Source organism: Mus musculus, chromosome 9 (assembly GCF_000001635.26).
Source record: "Mus musculus strain C57BL/6J chromosome 9, GRCm38.p6 C57BL/6J".
Lineage (NCBI taxonomy): Eukaryota > Metazoa > Chordata > Mammalia > Rodentia > Muridae > Mus > Mus musculus.
In genome coordinates this window covers 72,174,269-72,182,761 of record NC_000075.6, presented here as the reverse complement: position 1 = coordinate 72,182,761, position 8,493 = coordinate 72,174,269, and the positions used below count along the sequence as shown (strand labels likewise).

Below are 8,493 nucleotides of genomic sequence, written 5' to 3'. Positions count from 1 at the left end.
AGTTTGCAGAAAGAAGGGCTGAGAAGACTGGGTGTGGTAACTCAGAGCACCTAGCAACTCAGGTTTATACCCAACGTTTTAACCAGGCAGTTTTGGTTGGTTCTAGGACTGGCTGTGTGTCATTGCAGTGCAGACACAAGAAAAAATTCGAGGAGCCTCCCATCCCCATGTGCACCTGCACCCCCCAACTCTCACTCTCCCCCCACGTGCTCAGGTGAATGGTTATAGACAACCTAATTTAGTGCTTAGAAGGGCAGTTCGAACAGTACAGTCCCTACCTTCCATTCAAGGGATCAAGGAAAACTACAAAAAAGAAATTCTGGAGCTTGAAGCAAAACCCCCATTCAGGGAAGGAAACAGAAGGGAAGCCACTTTGGAAAGAACAGTGCAATCCCTTGTTGCATAATTGTCCTGGGTATGAGACTTTCTCCAGAGACACCTTACCTAAATTCTTCAAGGACAGGAATTACCTTTCAAACGTCCTTCGTATAGTTCCAAGTCCCTCACGCAGCTCTGGTGCACAGTGGGTGTTTGATCAATTATCAAGAATCTTTTGGGGGCAGGACAAAATTTTAAAAGGAAGAAAGAAAAGGAGGAAAAAAGAACCCTCCTATTTGTTCATGACAAGAACTTGTTTTTATTCCCTAAATCTGAGACTAAGAATGAAAATTCATAAGCTTTTACAAATCCACATTTGAAAGGAAGATGGTGTGTATAATTAGAAGCTTATGGCTGTCTAATAAGGGACAGAAGATTCCAGTTAAAGCCAGCATCTCATCTCTAAGCAGCCTTTCTCGCTGTGTGGGCACCCCAACTGCTAAGTTTGTTTAATAGATCAAATTAAATGGCTGACTGCTCCTGAAGGGCATCTTGGGGACTTGGGGCTTAGCTTGGCTCTCATGCTCCTTTCCACCAGGCTCACTACTGACTCAAGTACTCAGTCAAGTTATCTTAAAATCAAGCCACTTGGAGACGCTGGGCCAGGAGATACAACGCCTCATAGAAAAGACTGTGCGCACACTATATTATTCCTCAGGAGAAACAAAAGGCAAGAAAGGTTCATTTACTTATTTTATTTTATTTACCAATTCTTGCTCTATTCCACCCAATTCTGATGAGGGTCTGAAAAAATGCCTTAAACACACACACACACACACACACACACACACACACACACACACACGTATGTATATGTGTATTATATGTTCATATATATATGTTTTAAGTGCAAAGGATCAATTTTCAGTTTCATAAAGACAAGCAAGCATCCTTGTTGTGTGTCCATGTTACAACACATGCATCATTCCTGTGGGCCGACAGTGTGACTCAGTGGTAGAGTACTTGTCCAATGTGTGCAAGGCCCTGTAGACCCCAGCACTGCATAGACTACTTTAAAATCATAGTGTTCGGGTACTATTCTAAACAGCTAACAAAGGTACAGTATGTGCCTCAGCTATTGACAATAGACCCCTGAATGACCTGGACGGAGGCCAGTTGGTTCACGAAACCTACACGTAAGAGCTCTGTGTCAGCCCTGGTGTGGTGTGCTGGCTAAGTTCCCATTGTTCATCCACTTCCCTCTCAGCAACACCCACATGTTTTCCTTTGGAGAACCGCCTCCTCCAGAGCACAGCACCATCCTGAGCCTTTCCTCTCCCGGTCCACAAGGCAGAGGCATGGATCCAGATTCAGCCAGTAGATGTAAGGAGACATGGGAGGAACAGATTTAGCCAATTAAAGTGTTTTGTCCTTCTCACTGCAGTAATTAATTGACTGAGGAATGGGTGTGACATTGGCTGAGCTAAACACGGTCCTCTCCAGAACCTTTCCTCATCAATTAATGAGGATGATTTCTCTCCTTGGAAGATTGCTAAACTTGAAGAATGTGAGCCTGAGGCATCTGGAGGCCATCTTGCCTTTGTAGGGGAGAAAAGGTTACTGACTACAGACATTGAGAAGGAATGAGTGAACCTGAAGGAGGAGGAACAGAAACGGGCCCGGCATCGAGCTTTGAGACTCTGGAACCGTTCTGATAGCCAGCTACACTCTACTGGGCTTTTAGTTAATCATTTTTTTCCCTTCTCCTCTTTGGCTTACATGCCATTCAATCAGACAGCTTCTGTCTTTAGCATTCAGGAAAGAACCGATTATTAATCTACATCTATAAGATGATTCTATAGAATTTCCATTACACAATAGTTATAAAATCTCAGATTTAATTGAAAACGATGCTTCTCCTATGACTCCAAACTAATACATCATACAACTAGAAACCTTCAGGGGTCCTTAATCAGGAGATAACCAAACAAAGATGCTTGGCAGGGGATGTACGGAAGCAATAAAATCAACATATGCTCATTGAAAGGTCTGTGTGCCTCTGTGTGTGCATGCGGATTTGTGTGCGTAGCTTTAATTTTCAAAGATGCCAAACACTCTTTCTTTCTCTTAGCATCACAGAAAAGAACTATAGTTAGCTGTACCTTAAAATAATTGGAATTATTTTAGACTCTTCCTCTAATTATTTGCAACTCCAAACCATAGACTTATCTCATTCCTATAAGAATATTTTAAGAAGTTGTACGCGTTACTATTAGAGGCACTAGGACTAAAACAATGAATTGGATAAATGCCCTAGCTTGCAGGAGCTCACATTCTGGTAAGAGAAATGGAAGTGTGAACAGATAAATGGCCTTGAGAGCTGCATAATCCTAGGAACCTTCCTTTTTTCCAGCACTCAGACCAGAGCTGCTCATAATGGATCCTGAGGGCACACATGTCCTCAGTGTTCTGGGTATTTGGATTTTTCTGGCATCTCAGGTACTGCTGTGTATGTGTGTTGTAATGCACATCCTCACTGCAAAGAGATGGTTGCCTCTTTATGAGGCCAGATATGATCAATTTTGGTTGATTCAGACTTTGGAATGAAAAAAACCAAAACCCTCAGTTTTCCATTTTCTTTCAAGTTCAGTTATGAGCAGCAGGTCTGAGTAAAGAACAGAGCCAGGGTCACCTCAGGCTTCAGTTAGGGCTTCCTCTTCCTTAAAGAGACAGTGCTGCTGAGTCCTCGGGGATCCCTGTGCAAGGCAGCTGCAGAACCTAGACTGTTTGCCCCAGTTCCTCCGTGGAATCTCACGACATTTTAACTCAGCACAACAATTACTTCTGTATCTTAGAACTGGAGTATTTCTGTGTTTGGTTTTGGTGGGTGAGTGGTATACCTAACAGATATAGGTACCTGACAGATATAGGTACCTGACAGATATAGGTACCTGACAGATATAGGTACCTGACAGATATAGGTACCTGACAGATATAGGTACCTGACAGATATAGGTACCTGACAGATATAGGTACCTGACAGATAGATATAGGTACCTGACAGATATAGGTACCTGACAGATAGATATAGGTACCTGACAGATATAGGTACCTGACAGATAGATATAGGTACCTGACAGATATAGGTACCTGACAGATAGATATAGGTACCTGACAGATATAGGTACCTGACAGTAAAGTCGGTGCGTCCTCCCTTTCTGTTCTACCTGGCTTTTAAACTTTGAAATGAGAAAAAAAAAATCCAAAATGGCCTATGCTCTTTTACTCCACAAACAGCTCTTTCAAGGGGAAAATAAAGCATTTATTGGGTTAGTTTACTTATGAGGGATTAAGTGCTGAGTTCCAGAGCCAGAAAGCTCTTCAGAAAATTATAGCCCAAATGTTTCATTCTGAAAATATTTGAATAGTTTAAATTACTCGCCCAATTCACAGAGCTAGTTAGTAGCCTGGCCAAGATAAAGACACAACATTACTATTAAATTCCCCCCAAGTCCCACGCCAGCTAACGTGCTTCTCTCAAGATTCCTGTAATATGTCTACTACATGACTCTGGCCTCTACTGTACAGAGACATCAAGGCCACCAGGCCCAGCTCCATGTTTAAACTTCCTCCTAGTTCATCTGAAAGATGCCTGTCCAGGCTTCTCATGGGCAGCCCTCCTGGTGTCACCTACGACCCACGTCTTCTGAAGCCCCACGACATTGTGTCATCCTGTCTATCTGGGGATCTTTTCTCCATGTCCCACCTTCTGTTTAACATATAGACAAGTTCAGGGCTTTCTACATGTAATGACATCCCAGTTCATTCCAGAGACAGGCTTCTATTTTCATCAGAGCCAGACATCAGAGTTTCCACACTCAGCCTTGTTTAATGGCACGCACGCACCTTTTGTTCTAAGAGGCAGAGCCAGGTGGATCTCTGTGAATTTGAGGCCTCCCTGTTCTACACAGTGACTTCCAGGTCAGCTACATAGTGAAAACCTGTCTTAAAAATAAATAAAGAGGAACTAGAGAGACAGCTCAACAGTTATAGACATAGGCTGTTCTTTTAGAGGACCTTGGTTCAACTCCCAGGATCCACATGGTGGCTCACAACCATCTGTAACTCCCACTCCAAGGGATTTTATCCCTTCTGGCCTCCTTAGGTACTTCAGGCAAAACACCCATAGATCCAAATTAACAACATTAAATAAATAAATAAAATTTCTACACTTGCCATTTCTGTTTACTCCTTCAACTTCAAAAATGTGACTTTTATGGGAGTGGGTGGGTAGGGGAGTGGGGGGGGTATGGGGGACTTTTGGGATAGCATTGGAAATGTAAATGAAGAAAATACCTAATTAAAAAATGTGACTTTTAACTCTTCTTGTCAACGAAATATCTGAGGTGAGGATGTGAGTGCTTTTTGAGGGCATTTTCCAGTTCTTACGTTCTCTCTCCTCTTCCTTAATCATCATTTATTGCTGTCTATTTCTTTGAGCCTCCTTCCCTCCCCCTCCCTCCTCCATTATTGATGTTTCCCAGGGTTCTTTTCTCTACTGTGACATGTTTCATCTCTGTCCCAGTCTTCACACATAAATCTACACCACACAGATGTCCTTTAAAGGAGAAGACTTCTCCTGGGTACTCATCATTGACTAGAATTATTTTAATATCTTTATCTACATAGATGTAAAACTGAGTGTAGATTTCCTATGCTTATGTTTTACAGCTAAAGTTTTGTAAAATGGAAGCAAAAAAAGCTAAAAATTATAAAACTCAGAAAATAATGCATTAATTTATGTAGCTGGGTTTCAATTTGCATCGTGAACACAGAAGTGGGTGCTGACAACAGAGGCCCTTTTAATTGGAGTCTTGTGCCATTTGATGATTCAGTTCTCCCATCCTCATCTCCAGTCAAGCAAGGTATCCAGTAATGATACCTTTGTTCACATGAGCAAGCAGTCACACAATGACCCTTGATCAGCTTAGGTCATTTACACATTAGACCTGACTCTGTGATACTTGGCACCAGGGAGACAATAAACAGAAACACAAATGCCGAGACTAGAGGACACCAGCAATACGCATTCATAAGATGGTCATCTTGATGATCCAGATTATTGTTGAAATCAGAGCATGGGCGTAAAATCAACTTAGTGAACACATAGACGCTTGGAACTGTAGCTGAAGACACTTAGAGGCGCAGGAACCCCAACTGTGTGAACTGGTATCTGCAGCCCCCAAGCTCTCTCCTGAGCCTCTGCCCTGTATTTCCAGCTACCAAAAATGTCTCTATCTACATGACATTTTGCACACAACATGTCCAAACTGAACTTGTTATTGTTCCCCACGCACACACCCACCTTAACCTCTATTCCCAATGTTAGTCAATGACATCATCATCTACCCAGGCACTTAAGCCAAAAACGTAAGTCTCATCCTAGATCCCGCCCTCTGCATCGCCTCCTACATGAAAGCCTTGTTGGTCCTACTTCCTAAACTTTATTCAATTCAATCATCAATTTTCCTTTGGACAAGACATCCCATGAGAAACTATCTCAAAGTAGTAATCTACAATATGGGACAACGGCAAAAGACAGAAGTGTTTGTGCCGCTAAAATACTCAGTAACGAAAAGCAGGTTATTACTCTTGAGAAAAACATAAAAGAATAGAATTTTAACAATCAAAAAAATTGGTGAAGGGGGGAGGGTGGGCGTTGAGATAGCTTAGCAAGTGAAGGCCTTTGATACCAGACCTGATGACCTAAGTCATCATAAGGTGGAAAGAGAGAACCAACTCCTGCAACTTGTTCACTGGGGTGAACAAGGCAACCCGAGCTTAACCCTTGCCACCCAGATAGTAGAAAGGGAGAACTGACTCCCACAAATTGTCCTCTGCCCTCCACATGGGCACCACACGCAGACAATAAGTAAATGCCATTTTTTTAAAAATTAATGCTAAACTTAAGACGCTTAAAAAATACTGGTTATAATTTTAGATCTGATCTTAGCCAAAGGGTAGTGGTTAAATTGTTAGGGAAAAAATGCTTAGATAGATCAAGAGTGAAAGAGAAATGCTATGGAACTATAATGAAGATCCAGGAGCTGGGAGGTGGTGGCATATGCCTTTAATCCCAGCACTCGGGAGACAGAAGCGAGTGGATCTCAGTGAGTACTAGGACAGCCAGGATTACACAGAGGAAACCCTGTCTCGAAAATCAAAGAATCAGTCAAACAACAAGAGAGAAGGAGGAGAAAGGAGAGGACGAGGAGGATGAGGATGAAGACAAGGAGGAGGAGGAGGAGGAGGAAGAGCAAGGAAAATGGGATCATAGAGAGTTCAGGTTCTAGACCCAGCTCGTGTCTGGGGTAGCTGTTAGCGTTCAGTAGCTTGAAACTTTTTTTTTTTTTTCTAAAGGACATTCAGCAGGAAAGACAAGAGGCAGAGTACTTTGCATAAAGCAGGAAATCTCAAAACTAGCGATGCCCTGGGTGAATGAATCAGAACATAATCTATCCAGAGACAACAATGAAAAGTTTCCCGTCTTAGTCTTGACCATAAATGGAGACCAAGAAAGGATTTGCTCTTCATAAATCAAAACTCTAAGCCCACCTTCAAGTAGCTTTGGTGATAGGATGTACAGACTCTAACAGTCTGGGGGAAAGAAATGCAAGCAAATTTTTTATTTTGATTAATATTAGGTTGCGGGTGCTTCAGACATTTATAAGAAACTAAGAAACCACCTCTCAGTTCAGTTTCTCCTGATACCAGAAGTGGATAAGGCACAACAACAAAAAGAAAACTATAGAATCATTGCCTGATGAGTACAAGAATAGCACGTCTCAGAAGCACATTAAGATGCTAGCAATAATCAAGTTATCTTCACTCCCAGATTACAAGGATGGTTCAACATCTGAAACTCAATCAAAGGCTCGAAGAACAGCATCCATGTGCTAATCGTCTTAGTTTTCTTTCCTTTTGCTGTGACAAAATACCCTGAGAGGGGCAACTTAAGGGAGAAAGGGCTTGTTCAGTTCACCACTCCAGGTTAGAGTCCATCATATCAGCAACTTCAAGGTCGCCAGAGCTCTCGAAGCAGTTAGTCTTGTAACATCTAGAGTTAGGAGCAGAGAGTGATGAGTTAATGCATGCTTGCTAGTGTTCATCTGCCTCTGTCTCTTTTACACTTGGTCCATGGACTAGCCCAGGAAATGGCAGCTCTCACATGCAGAGAAGGTCTTCCCACCTCAATGAATGGAAGCAAGAAAACCCTTCACAACCTAATCGAGAAAGTCTTTCACTGGGACTCCCTCCCAGGTGACTTTAGATTATGTCAAGTTGACAGTTTAAAAATAACCACTGTGATCATATCAATGACGGCAGAAAGGCCTTTTATAAAGTGGAACATTCTCCCTCATGATAAAAGTCCAGACAGGCTTTCTCTTTCTCTTCAACGAGGTGGCCGAGCGGCAGACGCCAACGTGCAGATCTTCGTGAAGACCCTGACGGGCAAGACCATCACTCTTGAGGTCGAGCCCAGTGACACCATCAAGAATGTCAAGGCCAAGATCCAAGACAAGGAAGGCATCCCACCTGACCAGCAGAGGCTGATATTCGCGGGCAAACAGCTGGAGGATGGCCGCACCCTGTCCGACTACAACATCCAGAAAGAGTCCACCTTGCACCTGGTGCTGCGTCTGCGCGGTGGCATCATTGAGCCATCCCTTCGTCAGCTTGCCCAGAAGTACAACTGTGACAAGATGATCTGCCGCAAGTGCTACGCACGCCTGCACCCTCATGCAGTCAACTGCCGCAAGAAGTGCGACCATACCAACAACCTGCGCCCCAAGAAGGTCAAATAAAGCTGGGGTCATACCTGGCATGTGACCCCGGGACCAAATAAAGTCCCCTTCCATCCACTGGAGCAGTAAAAAAAAAAAAAAAAAGTCCAGACAGAACTGAGGGCAGAAGAAACAGACCAATAGCCAAAATAATTCTGAATTGGAGAAAACAAAATTCACCGAAGAAGACAAGGTTATCCATGTTCTGCATTGACCTTCAGCGTGCCGTCTGAAGTGGTCCTAGTTGGGGGCAATAAGCTAGGGAACAAAGTAACAGGGTTACAAATAGGAAAGGAAGAAGTCAGGTTATCCTTATGTGCAGACTACATAA

At 43.0% G+C, this 8,493-nt stretch overlaps 1 pseudogene; it reads left to right on the top strand.

Moving 5' to 3' along the window:
• Uba52-ps (ubitquitin A-52 residue ribosomal protein fusion product 1, pseudogene) lies at nucleotides 7,762-8,267 on the top strand (annotated as a pseudogene).